This window comes from Sturnira hondurensis, unplaced genomic scaffold (genome assembly GCF_014824575.4).
Source record: "Sturnira hondurensis isolate 20B ecotype Veracruz unplaced genomic scaffold, ASM1482457v3 Scaffold0007865, whole genome shotgun sequence".
Classification (NCBI taxonomy): Eukaryota; Metazoa; Chordata; class Mammalia; order Chiroptera; family Phyllostomidae; genus Sturnira; species Sturnira hondurensis.
In genome coordinates this window covers 9,829,655-9,846,226 of record NW_028080496.1, presented here as the reverse complement: position 1 = coordinate 9,846,226, position 16,572 = coordinate 9,829,655, and the positions used below count along the sequence as shown (strand labels likewise).

At 54.8% G+C, this 16,572-nt stretch overlaps 1 protein-coding gene across 2 annotated transcripts in view; it reads left to right on the top strand.

Annotated features, from left to right (window-relative positions):
* The window catches only part of IGF1R (insulin like growth factor 1 receptor), a 232,553-nt gene that overhangs the window by 47,120 nt on the left and 168,861 nt on the right, over nucleotides 1–16,572 (top strand). The window lies entirely within an intron of this gene.

The window sequence follows — 16,572 nt, the reverse complement described above, 5'->3', positions numbered from 1 at the left end:
CCCCTGGCGAGCCAGGTTGCTTGGTATTAAAACGTGACTCTGGTTCCTTGCCCTACTGCTTTTGCCAGAGTTTAGCTCTGCTGGCCAAGAAGGTTCTGCTCACTGGTGGGAAGGCAGTGTGGCAGCTATAAATAGCTATTATTAATGGGTGGCCAGCGAAAGGCCCAAGAAGCGTCCACTCACAAACAGCCAAGAAATCCCACGTTGGTAGGCTTGCCTTGCATGGCCCACAAATCAAAGGCCAGACCCCACAGGTAGCCATTGTTCTGATTCCCCCTCTGGCCAGGGCCGAAGCAGGGACGGGACGCTTTCTCTGAGCCGGCCCTGACGTGCGCGCCCTGTATGGCTCCATCCGTGTGCACGTGAATGTTTGGTCTGTCAGGCTCAGGGTGGGTGGGGGGGCCCATTGGCTGCTGCCGGGACCTCGAGGAGCTGGGTGGGCCACCAGACCCCTTGCACAGGGTCCCTGTTGGCTTCGGTTCGAGGAAGGCGCCGTGCCCAAGCCACACTCGGGATCGGTCAGAACGGGGCCCTGGCCACGAGGTCGTGCGCTGGTTTGAGGAAAGCATGCAGTACGTTTCTGAGTAGCCTTGACATTTAAAAATGTTGTCTGGAAAGGAAAAGGTGGCACCTGGGGAGGCATCCCATGCGGCGGGAACACTTTGGATGCTGTTGGTGCAAGAGGCCTGGGTGCCCAGGCCTGTTCGGAATGCCCCTCAGGGCAAGGGTGGTGGCCTTGGCTTTGGCCTCGCTGTGGATTTGTGGCTGTTTCTGACCTGCTGCCGGTGGAAGACGCCGCAGCGGGACGGAGGGTGTTTCGGTGTCTGTGGGCCTTTCCGTCCCCTCTCTGCTGGCCTCTCGCTTTCCTGCTGTCCCCCCGGCTCCATGTCAGAATCACAGGCATCACTAGGATGCGTCCTTCCCCGGTTGGACACCACTCCCCTTCCATCCGACACGTGTTTCTCCTGCACCCTCCTTTGCTCTCCCCCCTGCCAATCCCCGGGCCTGGCCCTTCTTCGGCCTCCCTGCTTCTCCGAGTTGGCCCAGGGACCTGCCCAGCACACCCTCGGACCGATAGGCTGCCCCATCCGGAATCCTGTAGGGTGAGCACCTGGCACGCCCTTCGGCCCCTCAGTCTTTTGCTCCTGTGGGCCATGAAGCCTCCTTGTCTCTGCCTGCCACGGTGTCTTTGGTCCCTGAGGCTGCTCCGTGCAGACCAGCAGACCTCCGGCCTCGCCTTCCCCACCCAGAAGCCTTTAGGACTTTGCAGGCTGCAGAGTAGCTGGCCGTGGCCCTTCTCGCCCCGCCGAGTAAACCCCGGGCGTGTCCTCCCACTCGGAGGGCATGGACATCACCCCAGGGGCCAGCGCGGCCCCTGCTTTGTAAAAGATTTACTGTCGGGAAGACACATCCCCGCTCCTTGAGCAGAGAACAGTGTGTAATAACAGTCCCGGGCGAGCCAAAAGGCTCTAGGGTGAGGAGATACTGTGTTTCCCGGGCGATGTTCACGGTCATTGCTACCCGGGAGCCCAGTCTCCGCCGTCTCCAGCTCTCAGCTGGAGCATCAGCTGCGGGTGGCGGCCCTTCTCGCTCCTGCACTCCTGTCGAAAGGATTCAAGGCCAAGGATGCTGAATAGGTAGGAAAATCATCTCAAAAGCTGCAGCTTGGCCCGTGGCACTGCTCACTGCTCTGTGCAACAGTTATTTGCTGAAGGCCAGCCGCGTCCATGGAGGGACGGGGCGAATCTGGTTGGAGGACCTGGTTCCCTCGCTTCCTGGAGAATTCGCCCACGTGGTGCCGGCTGTTTGCTCGACTTGCCTTGGCCGCTTTCTGGCACTTTATGCCTGGCATGGATGCCCTCCTCCCCCAGGTACTTCAGTGTCTTACTGCTAACCCGAGTCCCCGGGTGTTTGGTGACCCACGGCATTGCCCGCGAGGAGAACATCCACGGAAGCCGTGGGCCTGGCTGTAGTGGGAGCCGCCTCCACCAGTGCTGTGGCCTTATCCCCATTAGAAGGGCACTGACTGGGGACGGGGGTCCCAGAGGTTGTCCCCTCTCCTACTGTCTTCCAACAATGAGAGGACGGGAGAGTGGCAGGTGGGAGCTCATTTGGGGGCAGGCAGTCACGGCTCCCTTCACTGACCAAGGGCGGCATTCGCTGCTGTCTCACGGAGGAGAGCAGGACTTAACGTGAAGGCCAGGGGGTAAAGACGCTGTTGCTACATCCCCACCCCCACCCCCCAGAATTCTCCTGTTCTTGGCTCACTGGGGCACGTTGGGGTGTGCAGAGCGGTTTCCCCACTCCCTCATTTTCTCATGGATTGGCGCATCCGGCCGCCAGGTGAAGTAGGCGACTGGTTGGTAAGTCACCTGCTGGGTTGGGGGCAGATCATGGGGCGCAGCATCTTTGCCCCGAGACCCCACGCATGGGAGGTGCCTCATGTCCTCGTCACATTTCTCTTCTTCCTCCTCCTCCTTTAAAACAATTTTTTTTTTTAAGTTACACGAGAGGGGTGTTTCCCTTTGTGAACGACCACCAGGCTCCTGTCGGCCTGGGCCCTCCGGACGGTCCCCGGGGCAGCCTCTGGCTCTGTGTCATCGGAAGGAGCCTGCCGTCTCCCTGCCCCTGCAGGCCCCTGCTCCGGTCAGCTGCTCCCAGTGTGGGGGATCTTTATTTAGAAGGGGGTCACGTGCCCCGGGGCCTCGCTTCTCTGCCTTTTATAGTCAAGCATGGAGATCACATTCTGGCCTCCCTGACGGTCCACTCTTGTTACCAAGATGGTGACGCCGCTGTGCCCTTGTTTCTCCGGGCCACCCGCGGCCGAGTCCCTGGGCCTCGTCCCCCGAGAGGCTCTCTGTTCGTGGCTAATTGTCACCTCGTTAAGGTGTCACTCTTCCGGGCCTCCCATCAGAAGTTTGTTTCAATGTGAAGATCTCGTCATAGACGCTAGCAAGCTTTCAGAACAATGTCCCTTGGGCGGTCTTTGTGTCCTGGGTGTTGGGCAACAACCCGGAGTCCCTTCCAACTCCACCGGGCACACCTGCGTGTAATAAGATGTGTCTGGTAGTTTCCCGCTCCTCAGAAGCCCCTCTCTTCTGTTGTGTGAACATTTCTACCTGGCTTGTCTTAGGTGTGTGCCAGGGCGGCGTTCTCGACCACAGCAGGGATGATGGGGGGTGTGCGGGCCTGTGTCCTCTGCCCCGTGGCCAGTCCTGTCCTGGATGGCGTTGCTCAACTCGAGGGCATGGGGTGGTCCCACAGTTAGGTCTGCGCCGATGGTGGAGACACGCCTCCTCCCGGCACGTGCGGGCACGAGGGGATGCAGGCCCCGGGAGGCGGGGTCTCCGGGCGCCGTCCGAGGGTGGGACACCCTCCGGATTCAGAGGAAATGGGACCGAGCCAAGGTATTCAAGGAACGCCGGTGGCAGGAGATTTGATCTTTCTGTCTGTGACACACAGGATGTTAAACAGAGCAGGCACCTGTCACCATGCGTAACTCGGGAATCTGGGTGGGAGAGACCGAGAGACCTCGTGTGTGGAGGAAGGCGCCCCAAGTGGGCATCCGACCTCTAAGCCCTGTTGGGTTCGCGTCCGTGTCTGCTGCCGGGCGGCTAACACGTGACTTCGAACTGGGGGCTGGGGTGTCGTCTGATTCCAAATGGCCTCAATTCTCAGCCTGTCAGAGAGCCTGGTGACCATGTGACCTGCATCGCAGGAGCGGGCGGGGGGCTGAGCCGGTGTCAGCCTGCCGAGGAGCGGGGGGCATCTGTCATCTCAAGTCAAAGAGGGAGGAGGCCTCCAGGGTTGGTGGGAAGAGACGAGACACAGGCAGGGCCTGGGGGCCGGGCGAGGCCGTGCTTTTCCCTGGGCTATAGCTGTCAGGGTGCCGTGGGGCTGGCCAGGACCTCGCTGCTAGTGGGTCCCCGACCACACTGCGGGGTCCTGGGGGCAGCCGCTCCCATCACGGGCCTGCCGCCCTCCGTCTGACGGGTCGTCGATCATCTGTAGGCGGCCCCGAACCTGGGAGGTCTGGTTTTCTACGGTGGACCACCACAGCATGTCACCACTGACATTTTGAAGAACACACGATTTTGTGCCAAATGGGATTTAAGAAAGCAAACTGCTTTCCGGTATGGACCAGCGGTACTATATGGGGTGAGCTGAGAGACAGAACTTGGACAGCAGCAGACAGACTGCCCAGCACGTAGTAGGTTCTTGGGACGTGGTAGCAGCTGCTGCCCTTTTGAAAGATCACACGGAACTCGAGGTGTAAGAGCGGCACTTCGAGCTCTGATTCTCTGAGCGTGGGGCTGGACGGACTGTGTGCGTTCCTGCTGCATCTGAACAGGTCTTTCTCTGTTGCTTTTTCTAAATGGCAGAGTCCAGTTATTATAAATAGCGTGGCGTAGTGTAGGAGGGGTTCTTTCCAATTCAACCCAAATTGCTCAAATTCTGGTGTCTGCCCAGATAAGCCGTATCTTTAAGGAACATTTCAGTGAGGTACACACATCTCTCTCGGGAAGCCGGCAGGGCCCCCAGGGTTCCATGTAAACTCTGTTTATTTGGTTATTATACCCCATGAATCTGTTCCACTTTCACACTTGGTGTGGGGGAGATTTTAAGAAATAGCAACAAGATTCTTGTGTTACTGACATTAAAGAGCATCTCCTTTAAATGTGGTTTTTATTTGTTTTTTTTGGAGAGCTCTCAGGTGATTGCGGAGTGGGCATCATTTGGGGGGAAGATGACAAGGATGGACATTTTTATTTCTGGCGGCAGTGGGTCTCACATCCTGGAGCGTGAGCCTGTGCAGTCTCTTCTGTGGGTGATAGACCTGCTCCATGCATGTCTGTGTGTGTGTGTGTGTGTCTGCATGCTGGACCAGCCCTGTGTGTGTGTGTGAGACACTGGCTCCGTGGGTGTGTACGCGCTCAGGCATACATGCCGCTCCCTTCTCCCTCCAGCCTCTGTTCCTGTTTGGGCTGGTCCGTCCTGTTTCCCTTCCCCCCCACCCTCCGCCACTCCAGAGACAAACACTGGCTCCGTCCATCCCCCCTTAGCTCTTCCTTCCGCTCCCGTTGTTCCGGGGGCCAGGTGGGTGGAGATGCACAGGAATGTCGGACCCCCTCCCGGCGGCCCAGCTCCTGTTTGGTCTCGTTATGGAACAGAGGTCCCTTTCTGTCTCCCTGCCGGGAACACAGCCACCCAGCCCTCAGCCCGCTCTCCCTGCCGTTTGTTGCCACCTCCACGTGGGGTGGGAACAGAGACAGTGTATGGGGGCCCTGGGCTGCCTCTTGCCCGTAGCTCTCGAAGAAAAGCCATGCAGCCCGACCTCGAATGCGTGTTTGCAGGTCCTCATGTGCGTGCTGCTTGTGGTCCCGGCAGCCCGTGCAGGGGGCGCCCATGGCTGTGGAGCCCGGCTGCTCAGCCCGCAGCCCTGCACCCTCTGCGCCCAAGGCCTCTGGTGTGGGGGCAGCTGTGGTATGCCCACATCTGCCCTTGGCAATGGATCTATGAGCATGGCTGCCATTCTGGAGTTCTGGGTAGATGCAAGAACTTGCATGGGTTTTAGCAGATGCTGAGACCAGGTTGTCGGGCTTAGTACGAAAAGGGCAAAGAGAATAAGAGGTTGGGAAGCAAACATCCTCTGACGCAGGAAGGCACGGCAGAGCTTGATATGATCAGAAACGCTTCTTGGGCAGCAGTCGTGTCTGAATTAGGAAGTTTTCCACCCCAAAAGGTTGTTTGTGGTGCTATGGAGACCGAAGAAAACTAGACCCCCTAGGCTCAGAAAACTAGCTGTGTTCGTGGGATGGCAACCTAGTACAATGTTGGTGTTCAGATCTCTTGACCTGTGAATGGCCCCTTATGCGTAGCTCAGTAGATGACGTTAGTGGGTTCCTAGACCCTTCCTCAGCCAGGCAGCAGGGATGGACTGTATTTTCGGTCCTTCCTCGGTGCACCCGAAACGACTGGGTTGTTTTGTGATGCGCTGCTCCTCTTATGAGAAGCTCGAGTCACTGTCAAAGACGCTTTCGCACAGGTGTTAAGCAGCGTGGTGGGAAATGTGCCCCGTGTTTCTGTCCACTCACCAGGACAGACAGAGAGGCCTAGGTTCTGAAGTGGGTCACATACTCTACAGCGTGGTCGCGTGGCCTAGGTGACACGGTGTCATCTTCTGTAGTCATTGGCTTTCTTGCCGCTCCTTCCTCACCGGCCACCTCACTGCTGGCCATCGTTCTGGGTTCCACGGGGGTGGAGGCTTGGAGGATCTTGACATTGGAACTGTTTTTTTAAAATTTCTTTTAATTTATTTGCCAATTAGCAAGAGAGAGAGAAACATCAGTTTATCCATTTGTTGTTCCACTTATTGATGCGTTCATTGGTTGCTTCTTGTACATGCCCTGACCCAGGATCGAACCCGCAACCTCGGTGTATCCAGATGACAATCTAACCCACTGAGCTACCCAGGCAGGGCTTGGCAGCGAGGTTGTTTATGAATGGAATTCTGAGAACGTATAATTGTCTCAGAAGAATGAACGCTTCCTTAGCTCAACACAGATAAACAACTAGTTCTTATTTGTTGAGGGAAAATGCTTAGTCACTGGCTGTCAGGGGTGGCTGGAGAGGCGGAGGCTGAACTCCCGGGTGTGCTTAAATAAGGCAGTTTCTATTGACAGGTGATTGATAAAACCGCCCGAGCCAATGGAGCAGACTGCCGTCTTCAGAGGAACTTGTTCTGCAGGATTGATGTGATTTTAGGGTCCGGGGTGTCCATGCAGGCACGGCAGTACCACCCCTCCCCCCAGGCCCCCACGCCTCTGCCCAGCACCATGCTGAGCGCACGCTCAGCCTCCAGTGGTGGCTGCTGCACTTTTTTTTTAAAGAAAAGGTTTTATTTACTTGTGTTGTAGAGAGAGGAGAAAGAGAGGGAGAGAAACACCAATTGGTGTGCGCCCCGACTGGGGACCCAACCTGCAACCCAGGCATGTGCCCTGACTGGGAATCGAACCTGCAGCCTTTGGCTTTGCAGGAGGATGCCGGGCCTGCTGAGCCTTGCCAGTCTGGGCAACAGTCCCCGCACATTATGTTAACGCCGAGGGGCCTGGGGGCCTTCAGATCCTCAGCTTGCTTTGGCCCCACAGGAAAGTTCATACAGTTTATTTGGGGAACAACAGCTCATGCTCCCTGGGGACCATGGCCCTCATTCATGGAGACCCTCAGAGTACCGGGGAACAGCCTGTGAAGGGGTGTGGAAGGGACTGAAGCAGTCGTTAGAGGGGGATGGTCCCTGGAAAGATGTGCAGACCCCACCTGAGCTGGCCGATGAAAGGCGAGTGGTTTTGGGGGATGGGGAGGGTGAGCTGGCTGGGCGCTGTTTCTGTCGGCAAGCCTGGTGCATGCCGTGTGCGGCGCGGGCTTCACACTGACCTGTGTCTCAGCCTCCAGCGCCTCCGCGCTCAGAGTCCTCCATCGTATCAGAACAAGTGCAGGTCTCTCCACGGGCCTTCTCATCTCCGGAGCCAGGCTAGGCAGGCAGGTGGCTCGTCATCAAGTGGCAAGAAGGATGGGGCAGCCCTGCCTCACGATCAGATGGCATCGGCGTGACAATTGTGTGTGCATGAGTATTGTTGTCTAGCGCAGAAAACTCCGATCAGATGCCCTCCAGTGCCGCTGAGCTGAGTGAGCGGGACAGCCGGCCACTTCCCCGCCCGGCTCTGTGGTCTCCTCACCTTCTGAACCGAGTGAGCCCTGAGTTCCCTTCCAGCTCTGAGCCTCACTGTTGTGGAGGAGGGTGTTGGGGCCCAAGGGTGGATCCGCCGGCTCTGGAGGATGCAAACAGGTGTCCTAGCCTCACAGTGGCATGAAGCAGTGGACCTCTTGGGTGGGCACCACCCTGAGGGACAGGCTGGGAGAAGGGTGGACTCCCAGGAGGTGGCCGGGACTCCCTGCTCCAAAGGACTCCCTGAGTGGTGGCAGGTGTAGGACAGGAGGCTGGAGAAGCATTTCAGCGACAGGGTAGGGAGAAACACGAGTGGCTGGAGAAGGCATCGGGAGTCAGAAATTCAGTAGGCTTTCTATTGCCTTGAGTCTTCGAAGTGACTTTTTTTCTGGTCTGCCTTTTGCTGTTACCCAAGTGAATTATTCATAAGCGCTTTGAGAAACAGCAATGTAACGCAATTATGCTGAATGGATTGGAATTCGTTTAAATCATTCTTTTCAACGGAAGCCCGCTTCCCCTCATCCCAAGTCTGAGCAAGCTGACGGCTCAGCAAGCTCCTGCGTCTGCCGCGCCGCCGCCACAGAGGTGCTCCGGCCTCGGAAGCTCTGCTGAGACGATCAGAGGGAAATGAAAATGCGCTCTCCGTCGTGTGAGCGTGGGGCGTGCTCTGCTGCGATGCTGGTCCTCGGCCATCTGGCTCTGGCGAGTCTGCATGGCACGTGTCCGCTGGGGAGCCGCGGCCTTGGTCTTCTCGGCCTCTCCGAGCCATCGTCCTCGCGCCCTTCAAGGCTTGGCTCAAGGCTGCGCTATTGCGATACCACCCAGGCCCCGCAAAGGAGGGCTCAGGGTCCTGCAGGTCGCTCCTGTGCTGGCACTGGGTCACGGCCTTGCTCTTTGCACAGCGATCAGGCCCTTTTCTGCTCTCCCCAAGGCCTCCAGAAGACCTTGCTCACTCATCGTTTGTCTTTCTTCTAATAGGTGATGAGCCATGTCTGAGTTAGGACTTGGACCTGTGCATGAGTGTTGGTTCTGTGCCCTCACGGCCAGAGGGAGGCCCCAGGAGGCGAGAGTCTGTACAGGTCCTTGTCCCACGTGGGCTTGACCCTGAGGAGCAGGAGTGGCTGGGTCCCCGTGGAGCCCGGGAGGCTGGCTGGGCAGGAAGGTTGGAGATTGGGACTCGAAGACCTGGGGGGTTCGGGGCTCCTCACTCAGAGCAGTGCGGCTGTGGGAGTGATTGCCTGGTTACCTGTTTGCGTCCCGGGCTCTAGTCTTGCTCCTTGGCCCCGGCCCTGAGAAGTCCAGGAATTTGATAAGGCGACTGATGTACTATGTTCACGTGATCAGTGTGGGCCGACGTGGAATGAGTAAACCAACTAAATCGAGTTTAAGAGCCATTGTGTGATCGAGGGTGTCAGAGAGAGAGAGACAGAGACAGAGAGAGAGAGCACACCTATGAGGTTTGGGCAAGTTCTGCGTCTCTGCTGATCGGTGTGTTATTTCGGGTTTCCTGCGATTCTTGTTGATAGAAATCCAGTGTTGTCTCTGAAGTGAAAGAGACCGCGTTGTGGACATACCATGCCTGTGGTGAGGGAGACTCTGAAGAGGTTTGAATCACGAGTAACCTCAAGTGAGGTCCTGGTGAATCTTCAGGTTCTCACCCCTGTTACTCAGCCATAGTTTCTGTCGTTCCCATCAGTTGGCTTGTCTTGTGCTGGTTCCGTGCTGGGCAACTGGAGAGGAATGTAACTTGCTTACGATTCTGTTGTGAGATAGGATAAAACACATGACATTTCGAGAGACAGAGAGGGAATTTAGGTGGCATTAAGGCGCTCCATGAATTTTTGCCAAAAGAGGAGGAGAGAGAACAAGTTCTAGGAGCTGGGGGTGCGGGGGGGAGTTCCATATTTGGGGCTCTGCGTGGTAAAAATACTTGTCTCGAGTGAGATGGAGGTCTTTCCTTAAGATGGTCCACACAGTTTGCCTGGCGTTGTCCACGCGGCCCTCAGCTTGTGAACGGGTTCCCTCCGAACCTTTGCCAGGCGTGTGGAAGGCGGAGTAGACGATTTTGCACACACAGAATTCTCAATGGTGGTTGAGGTCCCAACCCTCGGCCCCTCCCCTGCCGCCATCCATCCACCCCCAAGCCTGCTTGGCTTAGATATTGTTTCTGACCTGACTTCTGTCCACGGCTTTAGCGCTCCAGGGGAGAGACTCGTTGAACTCACCCCAAAGGGTGCCTTTGGTTGTCTGGTGGGCGAGGCAGGGGTGGTGGTGGGAAGGTGGAGGTTCCCACTTTATTTCTGAGATAGATATATAGATTATCTCTATATATTATATATGTAAAATTCCTGTCTGAGGGCTTAGCGTGTCCTGGGTGCTGAGGCTGGGAGGAAGACAAGGTGTCCCTGCAGGGACCTGTAGGTGCGCCGCAGGAGTAGCCGCCAGGACCACACACTCCTAGCTTCTAGCTGTTCCCAGTCAAACGTGGAACCTGTCCACCAGGTGCTGTAGGAGGTAAGGAGGTAAGAAGCCGCCGGAGGTGTGACTCTTGCCCTCAGAGGCCTGACTCGGTTTCTTTGTGCTGGATCTGGGGTACATCACGTATGGGATGAGTTTTCAGCAGCAGGGATGTGCAGTCCACGTCTGGTTGGATTCCCTGCACCATCACCAGGACCACCAAGCGAGATTTCTGCCAGAAGGCCCGTGAATGGGGTCCCGTGCCAGAACGGGCTCAGTGCATTTTAGGTCCCTCTCCTTTCTCCCCGCCTTCCACTTTGGACCTGACATGTGGGGGTGCTGGTTTAAGCTCTCAGCAATTTGTGGAGAATTGTTCTCTGGGGTGGTTGCCGAGAACAAAAGGATTCCAGACGTTCCCTCTCCCTCCTTGTCTCCTGTCCCCCAGTGGAAGAAAAACTCAGCGTATGAGTTTTGGCCCAGAGAAATATTAAATCTATGTGAAGTATGCAGACATGAATGGGCAAAGGAAGGACTGGTGGCAAAGAGGATCTGCTGAAGCAAATAAGTAACGCAGATGGGCAGGAAAAAATATTAAATCAACTGTGTCTTTCAGCCCCAGGTACTGAAGGCAAAGATAAAGCAGTGGGGAAGATTCTGTCGTTTGAAGTGACGGAAAGATGGGGGAGTTTGGAAGCTGGCTGGGACTTTGCTGCCAGCTCCCAGAGTGCCTGGGATTGCAGACTGTGTGAGTCGGGCAGCCCATTGAGTATGGGGATTCTTACCACCTTCTGGTCCGCCTCTCGTGATAAGGGGACATCCCCAGGCCTGCGAGATGGGAGGTAACAGCTCATTCAGAAGACCTGTCAGTCTTCTCGTCAGAAAGGCTTCCTTTGGCATTCTGGGAAGACTCACAATATCTACACTCTGAAGCCATTTGGATTTTTAAAATCGTATGGTAACATTTGTTGTTGTTTAGTGAGTGGAGCAGTCGACTGGAGCCCAGGGGGCTTGACCCTCTCATCCTGAGTTGGACGCTCTCAAGCCCCAGATCTCCCAGAATCCTTGGTGTGGGCATGAGAGCGATTTTCATTGGTGGGTTGGAAAGGCTTCGGAGCGGTTTAGGCCAATGGCAGTTCGTTGTATCAGTGATAAATATTTTGAGAAAATGGAAAGAAGTAAACAACCTTATATTTCTTCTGGGATTTTATGTTGTCATTCCAGGTTATAGTAAATGAGTTCACCTCTGAGCTGATACAGAAGGAGAATAAAGCAAACTACAGCAGGCAAATATTAGCTTTTGTACCCTGCACCCTCCCCCCCCACGCCCCGACCAAATTATTGGTTAGCATCCCCTATAAACCAAACCCTGCGCATTCACTGCGTCGATTTTTTGAAGTGAAATAAAACCAGTCTTCATTTTGGAAAATGGAGGAGTTAGAGCAATGTCCAATGGCTTTTGTAAGAACAGCATGATTCTGATACCCAAACTGACAAAATAAAGAGAAAAAGGAAAAACAAACTACAGACCCACGCCTNCCTGCACGCCCCCCCGCCCATGCCCCGACCAAATTATTGGTTAGCATCCCCTATAAACCAAACCCTGTGCATTCACTGCGTCGATTTTTTGAAGTGAAATAAAACCAGTCTTCATTTTGGAAAATGGAGGAGTTAGAGCAATGTCCAATGGCTTTTGTAAGAACAGCATGATTCTGATACCCAAACTGACAAAATAAAGAGAAAAAGGAAAAACAAACTACAGACCCACGCCTCTCATGAATACCAAGACAAAAATACTTTAAAATTCTAGAAAGTCCAACCCAGCAACAGAAAAAAAAACACGTTAATACTTCACTGCGAAGTACAGTTTATCCCAGGAACGCAAAGTTGATTTACCAGTTGAAATTCAATCAATATAATTCACAGTATTAACATGACAAAGTGGAAATAGACACGTGACCCTTTCAGGAGATGCAGAAAATTATTAAACCAGATTCACTAATCATTTCTTCTTTGTAAATGCAATTTTGTTTTTATTTTTAAATTATTGCCTGCTGACAGATTCCCTGGAGTGTGATGATATAATCAAAACAAACCCAACCTTGCCGTGTTTAAGCTGTTATTATTTTTCTTCAATTTTGGGGTTTTGTTGAAAATAGTTTCATCATTTGGATTTGCATTTCTTAATTGTTAGCAAGGCGTAAAACTTCCCCCACGATTTCTTTCTTTTTCTTTTTAATTTATTGGGGTGACAATGGTTAATAAAATTATACAGGTTTCAGGTAAACAATTCTATAACACATCATCTGTACACTGTATTGTGTGTTCACTTCCCAAGTCAAGTCTCCTTCCCTCACCATTTACTCCCGTTTTCCCCTCTCCTACCCCCAAACCCCATTTCCCGCTGGTACTCACCATGCTGTTATCTGTGCCCATGAGGTGCCCCCACCTTAATCCCTTCCCACTTTCCACCCAGCTCTGCAGTTGTATCAACCTTTCTCCCTTTTACTAATTGATTTTCAAGGAGACTCAGCTTTCTGGGTGTTCCTGTTAAAGAGGCTTTAGGCATGGGCCCAGACATGTGTTTCCTGGAGGCGGGAGGCCGTCTCTCCAGGTGGGCCCGGGAGGCGCTGTGGAGCGCTGAGGGATGTGAGGCAGGGCCCAGAGAGCAGGCCGAAGCAGCCCTTGGGGGACGTGCTGTGTGGAACGCCTAGTGAAAAGGAGGCTCAGAGACCCTTGTCTGACCCTGGCCAGGTCCAGGAGCCCCTTCTCCAGGGGCCGCAGCACCTGCAGTCACACACCTGCGCACTTCCGCTGACGTCACAGCTGTCTCGGTGAGCGGGTCCTCGGGGCCACAGCTTCGGTCACGATTCAGCTGAGACCTCCATAATAGGGGTGCTCTCGTTGTTCTCCTTTGTGTCTAAAGGTGTGCTGGGGTGGGGGGGGTCTCCTGGCTCCTGGGGGCTCCCAGGTGTTCTGCTTTGTAGAACATGCTCTGGCTCAGCAAGGGGAAAGAGGCTTTCTCCAGCCGTGGAGGGAAAAGGGGGCAGAGGGCTGAGACAGCTGGTCTCGCTCCCAGTCACTCACAGCTGGATTCTGCAGACTCTCACTGTCATCTGTGGCTTTGGCGACGTAAGGGTGAGCTGCTGTGAAAGCCTAGGAGCAGGCTTTCGGCCCTTAACCTACAGAAGTCTGTGTAGAACTTTGTATTTCCTGAACCGTTCCTTGGAAATAGCTTCTCGCACCTTCCTCGATCCCCCAGGAAATGCAGGTGAGCCACAGAGAAAAGGCGGTTTGGAAAAGGAGATGCAGACACGGCCACACCTGTGGCTGCGAGAGGGCCAAGCCCCCCGTCTCCAGCCAGGCACACCCTCCCTGTCCTGTGCAGTCATCTGCCTGTCCCCACTTCTGTTCTGTAGGGCTCTGGGGTGGGCGAGAGGGAGGCGATGCGGTAAGCGATGCTGGTCTGCTGGGAATGCACCGAGGGAGGGGTCGCCATCGGGTGGTGGACACGGAGCCCTGGCGTTTATTAGGTCAGAATCTTTGTCTCTTGGTGACTTTATTGCCTTCTGAATAGGGGGAAAAATCCTTGTCTAAATCCAGGCATTAACAATGCTGATAAAAGGGTACTTTGGCTAATCTGTGGTTAAAGCTCTTCAAAACCTATTAGGAGATCCCCCTCCCTTTGGAGGTTTTGCAGGCGCCCACCCCGGGTTTCTCTGCAAGAACCACTGTGGCTGGACCTCCAAGGAGCCTGTTGGTCTCCCCCAGGCATACGTGTCCCCCTGTTGGACAGCAGGGTGTGGACCCTGGGGTGCAGAGACCTGGGCATGGGTGAAGTGACCCCAGCCCCGTTCCCGATCCCAGTGGCAATTAATCTCTTAGAGCGGGCTGTGTTTACGATGGCAACTGGCACTTACAGAGCCATGAACAGGCACTTCTTGAGAACTCCCATTCAATCCTTGTCCAGGCCGGTAGGATGGGTGAGGAAACTGAGGCACGGAGACCTGATGTGGCATGGGTATCAGGCTGCTAAGCAGCGAGTGGGATCCAGGCCTGTGTTCCTGTGACCCCATAGCCCATCCCTTACTCTCCCCGTTGTACCAGACCCTTTCCGGGGAGGGCCCCGTGTGCCATCCGATGAACACCCACCCAACAGTGACTTGGTGGCCTGTCTTGCCTGGGAGCAGGCCAGGCACTGCATTTGGCAAACTCTTGGTGGCCTGCTCTGGCCAAGGGTCCCTTCCTCCCATTGTCCCTCCTCCCCTCCCTTGCCCCTCTTTACATGGTCCATACATGACTCTTAAAGGGAAGATGAAGATGGTGACATCTGCATAGTATAGTGACAGAGACTTAATTATGAAACAACCGGGTTCCAAGTCTTCATATTTCCCTTTCACCTCAGACTTGAAGCCCCACCCCCACCCCCAGGGCAGGAATCACTCCCTGATGGGTGATTTCCACGTGGGGAGCCGAACTTTGATTCTGATCTGTGATCCAACACCTTCGTTCGGCTGATTTTTAACCAGGAGATACTGGTATTTTTTCTTTTTTAAAAACACTTCTTTAGTCTCATACAACTGTCTCTAAATGAGTGGATGCGTCAGCTCTGGTGAATGGCAGGCAGGCTGTGGTAACGGGAGAAAGGGGTGTGGCTTACAGTCACATTTTTAGTCCTTTATAACAAAACTCCGTAGCAGTCGTACAGGGAGTAAAATACCACGTGTCAGGGAATGGCTTCTGGAAATCAGATCGTGGACTGCCGATTTCACCCTGAATTAGGCTCCTGAAGGGCCATGCAGCTGCGTGCTTACTCTGTTCTTCATTTCTTTACTGGGCACGCTGAACCTGGGGTCGCCTGCCCAGCGTCTGATAATGTCCCCTGTGGGCAAGCAGCCAGCATTTGCTCCGGTATTTTTCTCAAAGAGATGAGGGTGCATCTGGGAGCGGGGCTTTCCTGCCGCTAAGCAGAGGCAAGCCTGGGTCTGGGGCCCTGGTGCTTCCACAAAGGAGGGTGGTGGGCTGTCATCTGCGCTCAGGTGGTCTCTTCCCCAGAGGCAGCAGCAGAAGTGACCCCTTTGCCCCTTCACACTGCAGCAGGGGCTGGAGGCAGTGCTCAGGTTTTCCTCCTGGGGAAGGGCCTCAGGCGGCCCAGGGGCAGGCTCCTCCCAGACTGTCCTCCCGGTGGGTCAGGCAGGGGCTTGGATTCCTGTGGGCCTGGTCACCAGGATCGAGGGGTAGCAGGAGGGCTGCCTGGCCCTCTGTCACCCCAAAGGGATGAGGGTCCAGCCAGGCTGCTGGGCCGGGAAGGGCCTCCCGGAGCTCTGCATGAGACCTGACCCCACTGCCACACTGTGCAGCTTCTCCCTCTTCTTTTCTTGTCAGCGATAAAAGTGGCAGGGTCTAGCCAGGGTCCTCCTTGAAGATGACTTTACTCCCTTTTCAAAGATGGGTTTTTGTTTTGCACATTCCCGGATCTGTAAACACACCAGCAGCTATTTATGACAGTTGTTTCCGTGAAAAGTGGCATTTCCGGGGAGAGGTGCTGCCTTGGGTTGCCCCTGTCTGTCCCCAGTCCTTTTGTCTGTCTGGGAAAGGTTGGCTGGGCTTGGTGGGGATGGGCAGTCAGGGTGGGCTCAGTGGCTGCTGGGCCAGACCCCAGGGAGGAGGGAATGGCCCCTTCCCTGTGCAGCTCACCGCAAGCCACACCTTTATCCTCCATCAAGAAGGCTCCTTCTAGGAGGAGGTAAAATTAGACAGACCCGGCTTAAAGCCTGGGCTCTGCCACCTCCTGGCCCTGACGCCTGGGTCAAGAGCTCACCTTTCTGGGGCTCTTCTTGTGTAACCAGGACACTTGTCCCCTTCCCCAGTGGCTGTGAGGGGTGGAGCATGGGTCAGTCCCTCGGGGACACCCCAGGGCTGCTATGCGAGTGTTTTCACCCCCATGGGTATAATGGTTCAAGAATAAAAGGGTTACAAAGCAGGCACCCAAAACCCTGTGCATGGAAATGGCTTCCGATTTGTGCAGTTCTGAAAACTAATTCTCACTACACAGCTGTTTTAGAAAAAGTTAGATCTTCATAGAAATTAAGTGAAAGCCTCCCATACGATCCCAGACTGGGGATCAAACCCTCAACCTTTTGGTTACGGGATGATGCCCCAACTACCTGAGCCACTCCAGCCAGGTCCCTCGGCTCTGCCGTCTTTAAGAAGCACAGATGCTGGTATAAACGTCACAATTTTTTCCCCCCAGGAAGAATCTCAGAAAGCGGTAAGCATTTACTTTCCCTGGGAAGGAAGTGGAAGCACTAGGTGGCCGGCACCGCTCACCTCGTACTGTTTGAGCTTTTATTGTTTATTCTTTCTATAGGTCATCAGGTACCTTCCAGCAA